This window comes from Trachemys scripta, chromosome 2 (genome assembly GCF_013100865.1).
Source record: "Trachemys scripta elegans isolate TJP31775 chromosome 2, CAS_Tse_1.0, whole genome shotgun sequence".
In the NCBI taxonomy this organism is placed as follows: domain Eukaryota; kingdom Metazoa; phylum Chordata; order Testudines; family Emydidae; genus Trachemys; species Trachemys scripta.
In genome coordinates this window covers 226,438,371-226,460,145 of record NC_048299.1, presented here as the reverse complement: position 1 = coordinate 226,460,145, position 21,775 = coordinate 226,438,371, and the positions used below count along the sequence as shown (strand labels likewise).

The following is a 21,775-nucleotide window of genomic DNA, read 5'->3' as shown; positions in this document are numbered from 1 at the left end:
CTATATTTTTTTTAAAAGATCTGGTTTGAAAAATAACATGCAGTACCAAAGATTTTTCATTATAGACCTGTTTCACCATTTCTTTGACAAATCTTTGCTCAACCTGTTTTGTGATGAGCAGTTCCTTTTTGGATCACTTAACTTTGGGCCTAAGCATGGCTGTGTTTTGGTTTGTTTTTCTTCTTCCAAGTACCATAGCATTGATCTGTTTGGTTACTGTGTGATCATAACTCCTTGAAATACTAATGGAAGTTTTATATGCAGGCCTCAGTGCAAGATTACGTTCCTAAAAGAAGAAACAGAATGAAAAGTGAGATTAGGCTGAGAAAAAAGAGTAATGATAGCTAGGAAATGAGAGTACTGCCAAGGAAGGAAGGAACTGATATGGACCTAGTTTTCTTCATCTTTAAAACTTTCATGTAGGATGTGTATTTGAGTCTTCTGGGCTCCACCAGCCAAGGGACCAGGAGCTGCGATGCCATCTGTGCCAGAATCTGAGGCTTCCATGACACAGTACTTCTTCCAAGCTTCAAGGCCAACTGCCAGAATCCTTCTTGCCGCAAGACTCTTACCAGTTCATTAAGATGAAATGTAGCCACATACGGAACATCAGAACAACCTACGTTCACCTATGGAACAATTCATATGTTCAATTGAACTAAAAATGTGAATAAAGGAAAAAATGTGAGAAATTCTACCCGGCCACCATCCTCTTGTTCACCATGGCTCTTCCCCACCCTCTCGCTATGTCTGCTGTGCTCAAATTGTTTTCAGTCTACCTTGACAGTTATAAGCCCTTGAGAGCAGGGACTTTCTTGATATTTGCCTATAAAACACAATGTATATTCATGGTACTGTGCAAATAATTGGTTATAATGTTGGCTTATTTAGGGCTTCGTTCTGCAAGGCGCTGAACATTTGGCTCTCATCAAGCCAAGCACTTAAGCATGTGCTCAGGGCTGTCCTTACTCATACACAAAGTACGCAGCTGCGTAGGGCACCAAATTTCCTGGTGCCCTGCGCAGCTGCGTGCTGCTCCAGCCCCTGCTTTGCCTCTTCCCCAGGGCCCCCACCCTGCTCCACCCCCACCCCCGCCCCAGTCCCGCCTCTTCCAGCCCCTGCTCTGCCCCAGCCCTGCACCCAGTCTCCTGAGCTCTGCAGCATGGCCAGGCCTGCACTCACCAGTGGCGGGAAGTACGGACCCGGCCCCAGCCACGCCGCCGGTGAGTGCTGGAGGGTGGTTTCCCCTTGCCGCCACGCCAGCCCCGCCCCCTTGCTCCCACAGAGGCCTGCCCCCCCGTGGGGGGGGCAGCGTAGGGCCCCAGAATAGCTAGGGACGGCCCTGCATATGCTTAATTTTAAGCACAATGAAACATAAAGCTGAGCATGTGTTTAAATGTGTGGCTGGATTAGAGTCCAAATGCTCAGCACCTTGCAGCTCTTAATCTTTAATTTTCCTTTTGAACCACGATTAATATCTGAATTACACAGATATTTTTGTGTAATTAAAAAACTACTGAATTTTCCCTCACAAATCTAGCCATAAACCATTACATAGTTTTATGTATTTACAGAAAAGAAAAGTTGAAGTTCACTTATTTGTTCTTGGTAAAATACATTCCCTTCCTAATAACTTCACGAAGTGTTGCAATTCAGATTTAAAGAGAACATTTGTAAAGTTTAATGAAAAACAATTTTAAGTCTGACACCTAAAGACAAATCATGTATTCAGATTTATTCTGTAGAGATTTTGTTTTTCTTATTCAACTATTTTTTCCTGATCTAGCTTGCTGTGGAAAGTTAACCAAATACAGCCACCAAAGGTGCTAATACTAATTATTCACAACCAAGCTCAGAGTTTTCCTAGGCCTCCCTGCAGACAGCATTAAGGCCTCTTGTTTCACTTCTAAAAATTTATTAGTATTCAAGTTCAGTGAAGCCTTGATGAATAATTGCAGAAAATAAACACCCATAGGAAGTATGGAAAAGGTGAACTGTAGGAATTGTTCTGACGCTTTGCCTAGAAATTAGATGAGATACATATTTGACTTTCTTTCCTGTTTCTGCTGGCATTTTTCAAAGGAAATGCTAAAATGACTGTGATGTTTTAAAGTAGTATTAGAAAGATAAACCATTGTGAAACGGGGGGTGAGGGGGAAAGGCTGAGGGGGAGAGAAAAAAAAATCCAAAAATGACCAGTTAGGATACTTTAATGAATGGTTGAATGCACCTCAAAATGAAAAACAGATGTTCTGTGTTAACTTTAATAGCAAGCCTTCTATTCAGATTGAGGTAACTGGACCATCTACTTGGATAGAGGACAGGAACAATATAGATCTTGTGCAAGAAGAATTTATACATGTTATATGTTCCATAGATAGTATTGTACTGGTATGTTTCCACACTTTTTTTTTGTTATTAGCTTTAAGGCATATTTAGCATGAGCACTGAAAATAGATAACCTTGTTGTACCATAAATGTTGCTTTGAACAGGGCTTTTAGCAGGTATTTAAGAGGACTCTGCTTTTATATGAAATATAATTTGCATGATATACATACAATTTTTTTGTAGTCAGACCTTTCAGTGGACCAAAAAAACAAATACAATATATAATTATACAATATACAAATAAAAGGAAATTGGGAGTTTATCGAAGAGCTTTAGTGTGGTGCAGTATATATTTTGATTTGGTATTTGGATAATGCATTCTTTTAAGAGTTCTGTTCCTCTTGTCATTCATTTGAGTTGGGCAGCATAGATGTAGTAGATTGGGTATGGAATGGAAAACAATTAACTCTTGATTTGTAATCCTGAATCTCCGAATGACTCGGTCTTATTTTCTTCATCTGTAAAATGGGCATGATAATGCAATTGATACATACCTGCCTCATGGAGATGATGTAAGGATTATGAAATTCAATAAATACTAATGCAGAGTACTACACTTAGGAAGGAAAAATCAAATCCCCAACTACAAAATGGGTAATAACTTGCTACATGATAGTACTGCAGAAAAGGATTTGGCCATTATTGTGGATCACAAATTGAGCAGGAGCCAACAGTGTGATGCAGTTATAAAAAAGACCAGTATTCTGGGGTGTTGTACATGAGATATAGGATCTAACTGTCCCACTCTACTCGGCGCTGTTCGAGCCTCAGATTGAATATTAGATCCAGTTCCGATTGCCACACTTTAGGTGAGATGTGGACAAATTGAGAAAGTCTAGAGGAGAGAAACAAAAATGATAAAAGGTTTTGAAAACCTGACCTATGAGGAAAGGCTAAAAAAAAGGGCTTGTTTAGTCTTAAGAAAAGAAAACTGGGGAGACCTGATAAGTCTTCAAATATGTTAAGGGCTGTTTATATAATGATCAATTGTTCTCCATGTCCACTAAAAGTAGAACAAGAAGTAATGGGCTTCATCTGCTCAAGGGAGATTTAGATTAGATATTTGGAAGCTATAAGAGTAGTTAAGCACTGGAATTAGCTTCCAAGGGAGGTTGCAGAATCCCCATTATTGGAGGCTTTTAAGAACAGGTTGGATAAACATCTCTCGGGGATGGGCTAGAATCATAGAATATCAGGGTTGGAAGGGATCATCTCAGGAGGTAATCTAGTCCAACCTCCTGCTCAAAGCAGGACCAATTCCCAACTAAATCATCCCAGCCAGGACTTTGCCAAGCCTGACCTTAAAAACCTCTAAGGAAGGAGATTCCACCACCTCCCTAGGTAACCCATTCTAGTGCTTCACCACCCTCCTAGTGAAAAAGTTTTTCCTAATATCCAACCTAAACCTCCCCAAATGCAACTTGAGACCATTACTCCTTGTTCTGTCATCAGGTACCACTGAGAACAGTCTAGATCCATCCTCTTTGGAACCCCCTTTCAGGTAGTTGAAAGCAGCTATCAAATTCCCCCTCATTCTTCTCTTCTGCAGACTAAAGAATCCCAGTTCCCTCAGCCTCTCCTCATAAGTCACGTGCTCCAGCCCCCTAATCATTTTTGTTGCCCTCCGTTGGACTCTTTCCAATTTTTCCACATCCTTCTTGTAGTGTTGGGCCCAAAACTGGACACAGTACTCCAGATGAGGCCTCACCAATGTCGAATAGAGAGGAATGATCACATCCCTCAATCTGCTGGCAATGTCCCTACTTATACAGCCCAAAATGCCGTTAGTCTTCTTGGGAACAAGGGCACACTGTTGACTCATATCCAGCTTCTCGTCCACTGTAACCCCTAGGTCCTTTTCTGCAGAACTGCTTCCTAGCCATTCGGTCCCTAGTCTGTAACAGTGCATGGGATTCTTCCGTCCTAAGTGCAGGACTCTGCACTTGTCCTTGTTGAACCTCATCAGGTTTCTTTTGGGCCAATCCTCTAATTTGTCTAGGTCCTTCTGTGTCCTATCCCTACCCTCTAGTGTATCTACCACGCCTTCCAGTTTAGTGTCATCTGCAAACTTGCTGAGAGTGCAGTCCACGCCATCCTCCAGATCATTAATGAAGATATTGAACAAAACCTGCCCCAGGACCGACCCATGGAGCACTCCACTTGAAACCGGCTGCCAACTAGACATGGAGCCGTTGATCACTACCCGTTGAACCCGATGATCTAGCCAGCTTTCTATCCACCTTATAGTCCATTCATCCAGCCCATACTTCTTTAACTTGGTGGCAAGAATACTGTGGGAGACTGTATCAAAAGCTTTGCTAAAGTCAAGGAATAACACATCCACTGCTTTCCCCTCATCCACAGAGTCAGTTATCTCATCATAGAAGGCAATTAGGTTAGTCAGGCATGACTTCCCCTTGGTGAATCCATGCTGACTGTTCCTGATCACTTTCCTCTCCTCTAAGTGCTTCAGAATTGATTCCTTGAGGACCTGCTCCATGAGTTTTCCAGGGACTGAGGTGAGGCTGACTGGCCTGTAGATCCCCAGATCCTCCTTCTTCTCTTTTTTAAAGATGGACACTACATTAGCCTTTTTCCTGTCATCCGGGACCTCCCCCGATTGCCATGAGTTTTCAAAGATAATGGCCAATGGCTCTGCAATCTCATCCGCCAACTCCTTTAGCACCCTCAGATGCAACGCATCCGGCCCCATGGACTTGTGCTCGTCCAGTTTTTCTAAATAGTCCCGAACCACTTCTTTCTCCACAGAGGGCTGGTCACCTTCTCCCCATACTGTGCTGCCCAGTCCAGCAGTCTGGGAGCTGACCTTGTTCGTGAAGACAGAGGCAAAAAAATCATTGAGTACATTAGCTTTTTCCACATCCTCTGTTACTAGGTTGCCTCCCTCATTCAGTAAGGGGCCCACATTTTCCTTGACTTTCTTCTTGTTGCTAACATACCTGAAGAAACCCTTCTTGTTACTCTTAACATCTCTTGCTAGCTGCAACTCCAAGTGTGATTTGGCCTTCCTGATTTCACTCCTGCATGCCTGAGCAATATTTTTATACTCCTCCCTGGTCATTTGTCCAATCTTCCACTTCTTGTAAGCTTCTTTTTTGCGTTTAAGGTCAGCAAGGATTTCACTGTTAAGCCAAGCTGGTCACCTGCCATATTTACTGTTCTTTCTACATATTGGGATGTTTTTTTCCTGCAACCTCAATAAGGATTCTTTAAAATACAGCCAGTTCTCCTGGACTCCTTTCCCTCTCATGTTATTCTCCCAGGGGATCCTGCCCATCAGTTCCCTGAGGGAGTCAAAGTCTGCTTTTCTGAAGTCCGGGGTCCGTATTCTGCTGCTCTCCTGTCTTCCTTGTGTCGGGATCCTGAACTCGACCATCTCATGGTCGCTGTCTCCCAGGTTCCCATCCACTTTTGCTTCCCCTACTAATTCTTCCCGGTTTGTGAGCAGCAGGTCTAGAAGAGCTCTGCCCCTAGTTGGTTCCTCCAGCACTTGCACCAGGAAATTGTCCTCTACACTTTCCAAAAACTTCCTGGATTGTCTGTGGTCCTGCCTCGGTGCAGGGGTCTTGACTAGATGACTGCTTGATTTCCATTTTAGCCCTATATTTCTGAGAGTCTAAGTTTAATGAATTAAAGTTTGAATAGCTTATGTATAAAGTGCTGTACATTTTTAGAGCACATATGTTCACATGCAAATAAAGGTACCGATTCACTGCTATGTGACTTTAGTTTTACAACGGTGTTGCACTGGTATAAAGCTGGAGTATTCCAGTGTTGAATCAAGCCTTTAGACTGCAGGGATAAGGATTTAATCAGGGTAGTTAAGATTTTAGATTGAAAATCTGTCTCTAACTCATAGTTATCTGTTTAGCCACATTGGGCTGGATACTGCAGTCCATGAGTTCTCTTTTCACCATCTGTGCAGTGCAAAGTGAACTTAATTTGGTTGGACCTTTGGTTTGCAGAATCTCTGGTGTGTAGGGGAAATTTCTGAAGACTTATAGCTGGTGGAGGCAGCATAGCTATTTCCTACGTCAGCTGTTCCATCTTTCCCAGCATAAGAGCGAGGCATAGGTGCTGACTCCGTGGGTGCACTGGGGCTGGAGCACCCATGGAAAAAAAATAGTGGGTGCTCAGCACCTACTGGTGGGCCCCGCTGATCAGCTTCTCCCCCTGGCCCCCAGCACCTCCTGCCCACTGGTGGGCCCCACCGATCAGCTCCTCTCTCTCCCTCCCTCCCAGTGCCTCCCACCCACCATGGATCATCTGTTCAGCGGCAGGCAGGAGGTACTGGGAGGAGGGGGTGGGAAGAGGCGGGGTAGGGGCAGAAAGAGGTGAGATGGCGGAGGTGGTTTGAGGGAAGGGGTGGAGTGGGGGGTCGAGCAACCCCGGAGAAATGAGAAAGTCAGCGCCTGTGGAGGGAAGTGTAGGGAAAGGAAAACTCACAAAGAACTGTTCCAGTTTATCTTGTCAATAATCCTCAAAGTAAGCCATCCCCACGTAGACGGTGACATGAAGCATGATGTGATGTTAACATAGTCCTTACATTGTATTAGTAGATCTTTTTGTTTGAACTAATTCAGCCTTTCTGTCTCCTTTTTGTCTCTTTTCTGTCAACGTTCATTGTTACAGGTTCCCGTAACATTTTGTGAACCTTCATCCACATTCCAACAGTTGAGATCACAATAGGGATAGACCTACTAGACCCCTGTTGTTACAATTCTTTAGGAAAGCCTCAGTGTTACAGAATTGCTATTAGTTGCCTTAGTTAATTTCTAAACAAAAATGAGTTATGCTCTGTTATTCTGACTGGATTAGGACATTGTAACAAAATGTAAGATGCACCTTGAGCCTCTTTACTTTTGACCCAAAAGTAGTTGCAGACCTTAATCAAGCACTCCCTCTTCCCCCCTCCCTTTTTTTTAGATGGTCCAAAAAATGGTTGTGATATGTCTGGAGTTACTCATTAAAACCTGTCACTTACAAATTCAAGGGTGCAGAAATAATTGGTTCTGCTTTGTGAATTCAGAATTAGGGCTTTGCAGACTGCTCGGTTTCAGGTGAGCTCTGGGGAGTCTGTGCAGAGTGTATTCTGTGGTGTTCACCAACAGCCAGTTCATAAAAGTTCCTTCAGCTACCTTACCTATTTGCCCAGCCCTCTGTAGGTTTGGTGCCTTCAGAAGAAAACCAGTGGCCTGCTCCTGGGCTGCTTCTTCCTGAGCCTCGGTCCTCTCACCTGGCCCCTGACACCATCACAAAGATCTCATGAGAGTACATCCAGCAGAAAATTTGGGGGCAATTTGTTAATGTCAACAGGCTTTCCAATTCCTGACTGACAATCTGAGGGGTTCTCCCACCTCCCCAAAGGCCAGAGTGAGCTGCTTTAGTAAAATCAAAGGTAGAGATGTCTAATCCCTAACACAGTAACTGGAGAACACACTAGGGATTACAGGGCTTCTCTTCCATTTGTGGTCACTAGGGACGATGGGGCATTTCTGGTCCAGAGCCCAGTATTCTGACTGGAGGTGGAAATAGGAATGTTTTCCCTTTTCCTACTGCAGTATAGGAATGTGTGTGCTGGGGATTTTGGTGCTTCCTGCCCACCCCTAGAAGGCCTCTGGGAAATCCACTACCCCTTAAGGCTGTAGGGAGGTGTAGGGAGGTGTAGTAGAGGGCCATTTGTCCCCAGGAGATTGGAATGGAAGGAGAAACCAATTATTGGGTCCCTCTGAAGGTGACAAAAGGTAAGAAAGGGCAGGGGAGGGATCTTTTAGTATTGAGGTGATGGGAGATGTGCTATGTCTATGAAGGAGCAGATTGGGGTCTCGTGGAAATGCATGCTAGCCTGTCTTCAAGCAGATTTGCTAAGGGGAGTTTGCCAACACCCTGGCAACAGACCCTGAAGGTTCGTGTTCACAAAATACACACATGGTTATGGTCAAAAACTGCAACTTTGAACCGTTCTGTACAGAACAACCGTCCCAGCCTCTAAGCAGGAAAAATATTACTGTTTTGGTTTCTTTTTATTTTAAGTAGACATCTACTGTGTAACTGAAGTTTTGTTGTTCATTATGCTGACTAGTATGTCTCAGAGAGAACTGAGGTCATGGAAATTGTCTGGGGAAGGATTTCACAGCAGCAGGAACAAATCCAGAAATGGCAGTACAAATGTTGCTTTTGATTGGTTATTGCAATCTGTTAAATTGATGTGGAGGTGGGAACACTTATTACATATGAACTGGTGAGTTGAGAAGCAGAGATTTTATTTTATTTTAGCCAGTAGCAGTTTAAATTGTAATTTCCTGTGTTTCTGTTTACTATTTTTTGTAACGGGTAGGCCAAGGTCTTATAGTTCTAATTTGTTGAGAGAAGGCTCTAGCTCCTCTTCTGGGAAGCCATTTTTCAGCCCTGAATTCAGTTTGAATATCAGACCCAAAGTGTATCAAAGTTTTTCAAAGATACTTGTAGAAAATTGATGGATTTCTAGATCTAAATGATAATTGTAGTGTGCTAGAGTTGCATTTACAGGAGACTTCCTGTGAATCTTAGTGTTTCCTGTTTTAAAAAAAGAAAACTTTATAACACACATGCAAACAAAAAATAAGATCCCTAATGCAAATTATTTATACACAAAAATAGGGTTTAAAATGAGTTTTGGCAAAATGGTGAGTTCACATAACTATACAAATATTCTTTCTGGTGTTAATTCTCTTTCCTTAGTGTCCTCATCTGGGCGTATATCAGTGTAATGCATATCAGCAGAAAGCAGAACTTTTTATAAAACGCCTTGCTAATTGACTCACTATTGCTGGCTACTCATTCATTGCCACAAGATGGTAAAGCATTGAATAAGCAGATAGAACAAAATGGATTAACAAGCTTAGTTTGTTCCTGAAGTTATTATATTTTCATATTATGCAGTGATCATAATACATTTTAAGATGCATGGAAACCAGCCTCATGGCAGTGTTAAATTCTGGGCATTCAGATGAGCCCAACTGGCTGCCAAAGTTGGGAGTTTAAATTGCCTGTCAGGAATTAGTACAAAGTAAAAATGAGTACAAATATGTGAAGTAAAGAAAGAAAGAGGCAGTTATGTTGGGTAGATTTGTTTATGGTTTGATTCCCCACCAAATTTAATCTTTTTTTCTTATTTGAGCTCTCCACCCCCTACCTTCCTTTGTGACTCATTTGATTGCTCTCTTACTATGTGGGGACTTGTGGGTTGCAAAGGAAAATAGAAGTTGTCAGTTATAATTTTGATCTATGTTGTGATATCTGTTGCAATGCCAGATATGGTTGTCTGCTAAGCTTTTTTTTTTTTTTTTGAAAATACTAATTCTGAGACACAAACTGAAATAAAGTTTGTAATGTTAGCGGGAAAAAATAAATAGAACATTCTAGCTTTTTTTTAAACCACCAATATTTGAAAGCCAAGAAATTCAAAATTAAGGTTACGCTTCAAGCAATTATGGAAAGGATAATTTGAAGGCGACTTGCAAAAAGAGGAAAAGAATTTGTGCCCTTTGTTGTTTATTGTATAAAAGAAGGCCCAAAATGTAATTGCACAATGTTCATCTTAGTTTTTTTTAACCTTAGAAGTGCGATGAATATCAAGTATCATCATACTTACTTTTGCTGGCCATCTCTTTGGAGGAGCGGAGAACTAGAGTGGGAGCTTCCTTAGCTCTTAATTGAAGGGTGGGTTATTAAATGTTCAGCAAAGAAATCCTTCCTCCCAACTGTTTCTATGGCATTTGAATTAAATAGACTTGAATAAAAACACACACAAAACCCAGAGTTTTAAACAGTTGACTGTGCCTTAAGAAGTGGGAGAATGGAAAAGGACAATTAGTTTCAAACCTGGGTTCATGAGGCAAGGCATTATAGTAGAAATGACCTGGTTTGAACACACACAGCTCTCCCTGAAGTCAGTAGGAGATGAAAATCTCTGAAAATCAGGCCACTTATTTAATTGTTGAACTTTAAGCAGAAAATGTTGGCCTTGATGTCTCTCACAATACATAGAAATTGCTGATTGCCTTCAGAAGCTTAAAACAAACAGACTACTTTAAAAAATAATTTGTGGTCATTTCTCTAGGGAGTTTTTGCTAGTTCCCTTAACAAGAACCATCTCAATCATTCATTTTTGGAAAGTCAGTGAGAATCAGTGGCTCCTCTGAACCACCAGGTAATAAACAGAAAAATTAAGGAGGAAAGGGACTTTCAGAGAAGCTAAATGATTCCTTTGCATCATATAATAAAGAAAATATATACAAAGACGTACTCTTATAAGGTAACAAAGATGAGGTACTGCTGGAGTTTGCAGTTCCAAGAGGAGATGCTGAACAGACTAACGAACAGTAACAAGTAACCAAGAATACTGAAGGAAAGTGAGAAGTGAATGGCTGAACTGTTCATAAATAGAGTTGGTCAAAAATTTCAAAATTTGTTTGTTTGTTTTTTAATGAAAGATGGTGAGAATTTCCCCAAAGTATTTACCCAGTTTTCAACCAGTTCTATTAATTAAAATATGAATTCTCTCATTAAAATCACCTGCTATACTGGAGGTCTGGAAAGCAGCAAATGTTTGATCTTCATAAAGGGTGCAGGTGATCTTGGAAATTACAGGTCAGGTGAGCTGTACTTCCAGGTAAATTGGTTGAAACGATTATAGAGTTATAAATCACTTAGATCAATATGGATATGACATGGACAAACATGTGAGGCTTCTGAATTCTTTTTGTCTTCAAGATAGTGGATAAAAAGATCTAGGCTATAGAATTTATTTGAAATTTCAAAAAGCTTTTGGTGAAATCCCACACTACATGATATTCTGGAAACTAAGTAGTCATGAGGTTAGAGGTGAAGTTTTGTCCAGATTAAAAACTGGCTAAGAGACGAAAAACAGAATGGGAATAAATGGTCAATTTTCACCATGTCAAAACTTTAATTGTGTAGTGTCTCAAGAAATTCCATGTTCAGTATTTTCACTTGTCAATCAGAATAAGGGTTAAGTGCTGAGGGGGGCAAAATTTACTATTGAGACAATTATTTAAGATAAGGAGTAGAAAACACTGAGGAATTTCAGAGGAACATAACTGGGCTGGGCAACTGGGAAGCACAATGACAGATTAAATTTAATTTTGACAAATGTAACACACATTGGAAGGGATAATATGAACTATTTGTGCACAACATGAGATTCCAAAGTAACTGAAACCATTGAGGAAAAAGACCTGGGCATCATTGTGGACATCTCATGGGAACTTCTGTTTTATGCACAACAGCAATCAAAAAGGGAAATATTAGGATGTTGAGTGAACAACAAGTGGGGACATCAAGGAAACTGAAAGGTAGTTAATTTAAATTGATAAATGAAAACACTTTTTTTACATAACACATAATTAGCCTATGAAACTCACTTCCAAAAGATATAATTGATGTCAAAAAATTCACTTGGATTCAAAAAGGATTAGACATTTATTTGGATGCAAACATCTACAGTTACATTAAATGGGATTGTTTAAAAAGTTATGTAATTATCATATTTCAGGGCAGAAGCCAATGTCTAATTGCTTGGAGCTAGTAAGAAACTTCCCCTTATGGGCAGGTTGTTCTATAAGGGTTTCTCTCTTTAAAACCTCTAGTCCTAGCTAGCTTTGGAGAAAACCTGCAGGACTGATGTGGCATGGCAATTGCTATGTTGACAGTTTGCGAATGAACACAGCATTTTCTAATATAATGGTAGATTGTATATTTCATTAGAAAAGAATGTCTCCTTAGTAGTTTTAGATGACAAAGCCACTCTGTTCAGTTTTTAGGTCTTGTACTTTTACTGTTTACAAGATGACACTTTTCTTATCTGAAAAGATATACTCTTCATCATTGATATTAATTCATAACTGATCACCTGTAAATGAGATAACTGCTTAGACTCTATGGTTTTAGTATCCTAGTCTAGCTAAGTGCTTCTGGAGACTCAAAGCACAAAACTCTGCTTGCTCAAAAAGCTTGTTAATGGGTCCCAGATGACATAGCTATCAATTTTTTAGTATCAGATATACATGCTGTATCCATTATAACTTTCACTTAGAGGCACACTCGACCTAACTGTACAGTAGCTTGTAAGGTTTTTCTCTTATTTTCATTATGAGAGGGGGACAAAATTTAGCAATGTTAGTTGAAGTGAAATTACATATCTGAAAAGAAAATGTATGGTGTGTATGACGACACTGAGACAACTGATGTCTTTCCAAGAACTGCAAGATTTTTTTGTTCTTTTTTTTTTTAACATTTCCCAGGTTGTTTAAATGTGCTTTGTAAGCAATGATAAAATGACAAGTTATCATTGATCTGTCCTTTCCTCCATCTCCGAGGGATTCATTAAATAATGCATGTACCCATGTGAATTACCCTTCTTCACTATACTATCCCCAGACCATTAGCCAAATATAGCAATACTAGCATCTTTCAACCCCTAGAAACCCTTTGGCTTTCATTTAATTAAATTATCCCATTATGAAAACTCTTATAATGAGATTAAATTTAATTATTTATCAGACACTTATTTGCACTAGGGATCCTATCAATTATGTATGGTAGTGCTAAACATTTTTCAATCCATCACCTTTTCTTTTCATGGAAGGTGCAATTTATTAAGTGCATCTGAAGTACTGTAACAGTGGAACTATAGTAGAAATATGCATGCCATCCTGGTTCTGTTAAGAGCAAATGAAATAGGAAAATAGAGAGGAAAACACAGATACAGTATCCTGTGTTGCTCTAATTATTTGGTGTAACTTTTTCAAGTGTTGTTTAATAAGGCTTACAACCAGTCTCTTTGGATTTGGTTTATTTTTTCTGGTTGTATTATGCCATGCTGAGCAACTAACAGATACCCAAGTTATGCATAGAAGTTTTAATGTCTAATTAGAGCATTTAAAAGAAAATATATGATAGCTTAAACTGAGATAAGTATTAAGCATATAATAATTTCTTATGCATTACTGAAAGAATATAACATTCTGAGAATATAAAGTAATTGACCATAGAACTGCATTTTAAGGATGCACTTAATGTATGTTGGAAATAAAATTTCAGAAACCAAGTCTGCAGTTGCCAGAAATACTGCATCACTCGATCTTTCAAAAAAAGCTAGAAAGAGGAAAACATTTAGGTTTCCAAAAATTGTTTCAAATGGAATGATACTTTCTGGTGAATGTTATGAAGAAGACATAAATGTCAACACAGCTCAGATCTCTTTTTTATCAGATCTCATCAATATGTAATTAATTATTTATCTGGAGTTCTGTGGGGCTCAGGGCAGGATTTCAGAGAGCTTGTCATTTTCAAAATTGCATAGTCATCACAAGATTGCTTGTTTTTCGCTTTTACAAATAACATGGACATAACTGATCAGCAGCATCTGGTTAGATGATGTGTACAACTGAATGGTAAAGTTAACAACAATAGCCTTTAAATATAGCAAATGCTTTTAAAATGTTACAAAATTCTATCCACCTTCAAAAATGCTCATGTTTCTTGTTCAAGTGAGACTGTATGGGGGGCACTTTCCACCTGAGATAATAAATATTAACTGATTAACCCTGACTATACTCCTGTAAATTAGATAAAGGTAGTAAGATATTTTGATAGCCATTTTCCAGATAGGGAGTCTGGGGCACAGCAAGCCAGTGTCAATGCCAGGATTAGTAATCAGGTCTCCTGGTTAGCAGAACCAAGCTATGAGAACAAGTCCAAACTCCTACTATAGCTATGAAATATAATTTTGCCCAAAAATATGTATCACACTTTAACCGATGGGACTGCCATAACCAACAACTGTTTGGTGAAATTAGAGTTAGAACGCACATTAGAATCTACAACAAGGTATAATAAAAAATTTAGCAAAAAATAGAAAGGTTAAATAAAAGTTATAGAATTAATAGAAGTTGAGAGAAGAACTCTTGTCTCTTTTGCCATTGGTACAATGTTGTTGTGAATGCTGACCAGTTCTGTACAATTATATCCGAAGGTACAGATCTCCTTTCAAGGGCTTACATACTAGTATATGCTCAGTCAAAACAGGACACATTTAGGTGGATGCCAGCATTGGTTGGAGGTGGTGGTGGTGGAAACCTGGAAGGACATTTCTGAAGACTTTGCAGAATAACTATGTTTGAAGGAGGGATTTGAAGGTGAGGGGTATTGCTGTTTAGTCTTTGAGTGAAGAGTAGGAGCCACCAGGGAAGAAAGTGTGAAAAAGAGAGTGGAATAAGGATACAAGAGTAGATAGGAGTAAGTGGAGAATAGGAGAAAACAGAGATGTCTACAGGGGTGAAGTTGTTCAAAGCCTTGACTGTGCATTTGAGATACTTCAGTGTGATTTAGAAGGCAAGGAGGAGCCAGTTAAAGGATGTGGATCCTGAGAGTGGAATGCAGAGCAGCTGGACAGGGTAAGAAGAATGTTTAATAATAGTTTTTTGGATAGGCTGGAGTGGAGTGAACTGAATAGCAGTGAGTCAAGAAAGGAGGATACCGTAGCCACTATGAAAGATGATCAATGATTTTTAGGACCCTTTGGGATACAGAGGGCAGGACAGATGTTAAGGTACTTTAAAGGAAGTACTGACAATATTTGGTGCATGGAGTAGAGAAGAGTTGAATATGCCATTGAAGTTGTGAACTTGGGTGACAGGGAGGCTGGTGAAATTTTCTATTATAATTGAGAAGGGAAGGATGGCAAGGGTTTGGAGGGAAAGAATTAAATTTTCACCATGTTGAATATGACTTGGTGGTGAGACAACCAGGACGAGAAGAGAGAAAGAGCATTAAAACAGCTTGACCACAGCTAGAGAAGATATGGATAAAGAAGTGGATTTGAGAGTCATTGGCATAGATATAATTTAATGAGAGTAGATTGAATCTCGTAGAGTAGAAAAAAGGAGATTCCTAAGGAACTTGTAGGGATACCAATAGAGAGCAAGAAGAGGGAGTAGTAGAAGCCATTGAAGGAGAAACTGATTGGTTTTCTTCTGTACATTATGTAAGTAATTTTATGGTATGTATGTTTTGTTGATGACTCTTAATAAAAAGAGCACAATCCTCCTTTCCCCACTCCACAAAAACTGTATATTTTTGCTATTAGCTAACAGTTCCAAGCATTTAATTTAAGTATTCAGAGTAACTAGGATTCAGAAAGCCGTAAATCTTAGCAAATACTTGATTCTTCTCCCTGTCTTTTGCATTCTGAATCTTGAAAGCTTTGTGGGATGACTGGCTGGCTGACCACGACTATATTTGAGATTGAGGGTTGGTAAATTGGCAGTTTTCCCCTTCCTCCTTCATTTCTTGAACTGACTTTTTTTTTTACATTTTCAATATGAGCATGGAGATAGTGGGCAGTAATTTAGCAAATGAACTGGATATGTGCATGAATCTTTTATACCTTGAAAATATCTACACCCAGCCACCTGTTTAAATTATGACCAACCATGTGGAAATTGTTTACTGGTAAGTCTATTCTAGTTTTACGCGTATATTTCACAAATATTTCAATATTTTTAAGTCATCTGTGATTGTGGGTCCTTGTTTATTTCTTTCTTTTTTCAGGTGATAGTGATTATTCTCCCAAGAGTTATTAAACCCCTTTTGCTTCCTGCAAATTCAAATTCAAAATGAACATGTAAATAGATTTGATCCTCAGTAAGAGCTTTAGATGATGGAATAATAAAGAATCTGCACATCCAGCTGGTATCATGAACAGTCTTCCAGGAGCCTGCAGCTCCATAAAATGGTCCACAAAAGAAAAATTCCAAGAATGAAGATCCCAGTCAGCCAGAGAGGTGATCACTGGGAAGCTACTGCTTCTCCTTGATGTTTTCATCATTAATAAAGCAAGCTGATATCACAAATGTCCTACATAAGCTTTTCATTTACAACTCAAGAGTGTAAGGCAAGAAAACTTTCAGAATAACATTTTCTTATGATCCTAGAATAAGTTAAATTTTAATTAAATGCAAAAACTTGTTAATAGACTACTGTACAAAAGTCAAGACATCAAAATGTTATAGTTTTTAGACTTTGCACGTGTCAAGCTTTAAATCTTTGCATTGTTAAATGTATACCTAAATGTCTTCAAATTATATTAAATGGACAAATAAGGTTACGATAACTTTTTTATTCCTGATTGTTGTGCATTTTTTCAAGCACTAAATTAATATAGTTCTACATTTAATTTCTTTGTTTTAAAAATCATTTAAGGAAAAGGGAAATACAATTTGTGCATGCTTAATAATGATATCACTTAGAGCCTTTGAAGTTTCCACCTTGTTGAGCTGATTGAGGTGGGGAGTGGTTGTGTTCACGGCTTGTCTGCTGTTGCTGTTTGTCCAGAAACAGTTTTCTGCAATTTTGGGTTAACAGAGGAATAACATATCAGTTTACATTATGATATCTATGTCTTAACAATATAGAAAATTTGATTTAAAAAACAACTCTTCAGATTATAAAACACAGCAAAATTTGTGAAGAAACCTTAAAATTAAGGGACCTTAAATTTTTTTTAGTTTTCTTGTCATACTTTTATGTATGCGTGTGTGAGTAGGGAGGGTTGTTATGGAGAGTGCAGTTGTTGCTTCTGTTTCAATGGAACAACGACAGTTTTCCCAGTGCAGATTGTCATAGCTTGAAATTACCATCCTCTGTGTCTAGCAGACTCCATGTGGAGATGAATAGTGTTACCAGGCATCCAGTTTTTGACCAGAATGCCCAATCGAAAAGGGACCTTGGCAGCTCCAGTCAACACCACTGACCGGGCCATTAAAGGTCCAGTCGGTGGCGCAGCAGGGCTAAGGCAGGCTCCTTGCCTGCCCTGGCTCTGCGCAGCTCCTGGAAGTGGCTGGCATGGCCCTGCGGCCCCTAGGCGCAGGGGTGACCTCGGAGGTTCCGCGCGCTGCCGGGCCCTGAGCACTGGCTCCGCAGCTCCCATTGGGCAAGGGTGTTCAGTTTTCTGATATCAGAAAGTTGGAAACCCTAGAGGTGAAGGAGGGAGAATTTGTGGTTCTTCCAGCCACTGTGAAGCTATCTGTCTTCACTTTGGGGCCCAGGGTACTGGAATGCTTCCTTACTTCCTTGAAATAGCCTGAGGGTCTCCAGGATTCCCAGCCTACTATACTAAGACTGGGTTTATATAAAATCAAGTCATTCTGTAGCTCATACACACAGTCATTCTTGTGGGGGGGTGGGGGAGGCAGGGGTGTTGTTGCTCTTTTTGGAGTTGCTAAGCCAAGAACAGCCCTCTTTCCTCAATACATCCATAATGTGCTCTTTCATTTTATTCTCTTATACTCAGCCAAATAAACACCAGTATCATAAATATCTCTGCAGGTTCTTGTCACTTCAACGGGAAAATCATTTCCCTTACTGATAGCCAGTTCACTCTTGATCATCTGCTAATGGTGAGATGGAAGAATTGAACTTCTGATGAATACTGCAGAATGTTCATGAAGTGATGTGTACTCCAGATGAGAGAGGATAGCTTCTTCCTTGGCCATAGCTGTGTACAACATCAGTTTGAGATGCCTCTCAATTTAGGACACTGGAATGACTTATAAGATGGAAGAATGGACCTCTCAAGCTGAGATGCATGAGCTCTGGCAAGAAGAAAAACTCAGCGAAAAGATAGAAGGTTTCTGCATCTGTAGTTTCCTTTCCTTTCCTCCATTGACTCTATCATGAACTTGTTTTCTTGAGATGCAGTTTTACTACTGTGGCTAGATACATAAGAGATTTCCAGTGACTGAGGATGTATCACATTATTACTTCTCTCAATCCAAAGAAGTTGTTCTGTCAGCAAAAATTGGAATTGGCTGAGGTGGGAAAATTTTATTAAATAAAAACCCTCAATATAATTTGGTTTGATGATCATATAGTCTGTTTTATTTCTACAGTTTTACACTGTGTTTGCATTCTGAATGCAGTATGTGCAGCAAAGTTGCTTCTATAGTTTGAGGACCAGTGGGACCTACAGGGAGAGAGCTACTGATGAAGTGAAGAACTGAAAAATAATAGTGTGTGGTTTTCTCTTGTCCTTACTCTTCTGGTTGATTTCTAGCAAGGGAGGCTAGACTTGGAAACAAAACAGATGCATTGTTATTGATATTTCCAAGTTACAGTCACCATTTATTCTGTAACAGAAACTAAGTATTACTAATTACTAGGTGCATAGTGTGTTTTGTTAAATGCAAGAGTAATTTTAAATATAATTTGTATTTTGTTGCTGCTTTATGCACATTAATTTCTTGAATATTTAAAGACATTAAACATTTGCATTTTTACACATCTACACATCTTTCAGTGCTTGGCTTGTTGATCAAAATACACAGGAGAATAACAACATAGACACATGAATGGATTTAACTTTATTAACTTGAATATTCAGATGTTGTGGAGAGGTTGATCTCTGCCTTAACCAGTAGGCATTAATTGGGTCCAATAGAAGGATGAATAACCTCACAACCAAGGAATGCTCCCTTAGCTAAATCCCTTGTAGCCCATTGCTGAGTATCACCATCTTCTCCTGGAAAAGGTAACACAACTAACCTAGGGATGAGAACTGGCTCTTGTAATCAAATCCCCAGTACTCAGTTCATAATTCAGCCCAGTGATTAAATCCACCACTCTGTCTCCAGGACGGGGAACGAACATTCAGGTGAGGAGCTCAGTCTGGGAGGATTTAAGACTCCTCTCATTTCACAGGCTAAATGGGTCCACCAATCTCTCCTGGGGCCTGTACTCAGGTTCATCCTGGGTGCTGGCCCCTTGAAGCCTCTGACCCTCACTGAGCACTCACTGCATGTTGTTTTCTTTTATTACCTCCTCTTCTTTATTTTTTTTAAATGTACCCTGTCTTATCCTTATTATGTACCAGTATGTTCCAGGATGTTATGAGTAAGGTGGAAAAAAACCCACTGGATATCTTGTCAGTCTTGCCCCAAGGGAAAAATTCTTCCCTGATCCCTAAAAGATTAGAGGCACAGCAAACCTGGAAACTCCCTATGACAACTACACTGCCTGTTGGGTAGGGTGGGTGGACAGGCAACTTTCAGCACCAAAATGCTTAAACACACAGGGAGGCAAGGTTTGCTGGAACCAGTCTGCTTTCTCCCACTCCTGAATTGGCCAATGGGCAGCTTGGGGAGGTGGAGGTGTGCTCCACTGTCTGTGCCACACACATGAACTCTGCATGAATTCTGGGTGTGGAGAGAGGACAAGGATGAGCGCACACCCATCCTCCAACCAGGACCCTATGGGTTGGCCATTCCCCATCAGTCAAATTAAACTCCCCCTGCTAACATGAGAAGAGAGATTCTCAATGGGCTCAGTTTTATGCCCATTGCTGTTTAGCATGTATAGCTACAAATACTAATTAAGGATCATGTTCTAACTGGACAGTTATGGGCAGAGCTTGCCTTTGTGGTCCCATAAAGCCAGCAGCCATGGGATCCCCATTATTTTAGAGGTCCAAGAAGTAAAAAAGAATCTCATCTTTCATTTTATTAAAAGTAAGTTTCTTGGCTTTTTCCTTGGGAAGTAGCCTTGAAAATATAAACCAATAGCAAGGATTTTCTGAGGCTCACAGGTTACTCACCATTCCCTCACAGCCACCAAGGACTGGGTTTTGGGATTCAGAGGAATTCTAACCATAGGTCTCTTGCTATTTTTAGGAAGATCCCAGAATCAAGTTGATAGTTACAGGTGACAATGCTGCCCAAACTGCTGTTAATATCACTTTGGTTCTGCGAGCCCCCAACAGCTGGCTGCCTGAGGCTGAATCAGAACCTCTGCTGGGCAACCAGTTTGACCTCTAGCCAAACAATGGGAAGCTTAACAGCATATAAAGCAGAATCAGGGCTACACCGAGGTCTTGGGGGGCCCAGGGCAACATCTGAAACTGAGGTCTCCTGCCCGTCCAAAAAAATTGCCATGCAGACAATAGAGGGTAAGAAGAGGGCCCAGACCGTAAGTTTGCTGTTCTCCCCACAGGCATAACGAGACTCTGCCTTGTGTGTGTGTGTGTTGGGGGAGACTGCCTTGTGTGTGTCCCTGAAGTCCAGTCCCGCTGCTGCTCAGAGAGGTATCCGTAATCCAGGCTGTCAGCATGGCAAGTCACCTCAGGCCTGGGCGATGATGCCAACGGCAGCAGCAACAGTGGTTTCTGGGCCCAGTTGGGCAGGGGAGTGAGTCCAGGTTGCAAAGCCTCCCACTCAAATTTGGTCTGGCCACTCCTCTGTAGTTTTGGGAGGCCTCTCAAACAAGGAGTGTAGGGCAAACTGCCCCTTTTGCCGCTGCTTTTGTGCAGCCCTGAGCAGAATAGTCAAGGTCACTGAGCAAGGAACTATTCCCAGCTCTGACAATAACTCCCTTTGTGGCTCTTGTTAAGACACACACATGAAACTTTTCATCAGGCACCTGTAGATGCTTAACTTATACACCCATGTTTTAAAATGTTAGTCTCAACCTCTTTGTTCCTTAGTTTCTACATCTGTAAAATGGGGGTGATAGTTCTTACCTACCTCACTGAGGAGTTTTGACAACTATGTAAAGTGATCTAAATCCTAAAACTTACAGATTGGAGGCAGACCCTTCCAGAGCCTGCGCACCTAATGAGCGTGGCTAAGGAGAGAGGCAACTGTTAAGAAGGGTCTGTTAAGTTTGGAATTATTTCATTAAACCTCTCCAAAATCATAAAGCTAACCATAGTGAGAAGTCATGGACAGGAATCCTTTTTCCAACAAACCAAATGTTTTGCAGGCCCTCCTGAAAATGCAAAAGTGAGACAACTTTGAGTATTGTCTGTTAGATCTTGATTCTTGTCAATCTGGTTATAGACCTGGTTATGGGACGGAGTCTGCCTTAGTAGGAATGATAGATGATATCATCATGAATAAATATCAGATGTTCATGATGATATTGTTAGATCTATCAGTTGCCTTTGATGCCTTTGATCACAAGTGTGTGTGTTTGACTTGCCAGCAAATCATAGTAGAAGTCAATACTGCTGCCCTTATGTGGGTTTGTTCATATCTCTGAGAGATCTCAGAGGGCAGTTTTGGTTACTCATTGTTTTGCTTCAAGTGCTCTCTCATGTGGGATTCAGAAGGGTTTCATTTTGTCCACCTCCCTCTTATATAATATAGCAGTGCTGTCTCTCTAGTCTGGCTTTGGGCTAGCTGCTGCCACAGTTGCTCTCCCTCAGATTGGCTCTCCTGACCTTCCAGCCTGCTTTGGATGCTGTGGTGATTTGCTACAGTAACTTTGCCCTTGGATTAAATAATAAACGTTAAAGTCCATCCCTTCCAG

General features: G+C 40.4%; 1 protein-coding gene across 21 annotated transcripts in view; it reads left to right on the top strand.

The window, feature by feature from the left end:
* EYA1 (EYA transcriptional coactivator and phosphatase 1) overlaps positions 1 to 21,775 on the top strand; it is a 239,039-nt gene that overhangs the window by 70,129 nt on the left and 147,135 nt on the right. The window lies entirely within an intron of this gene.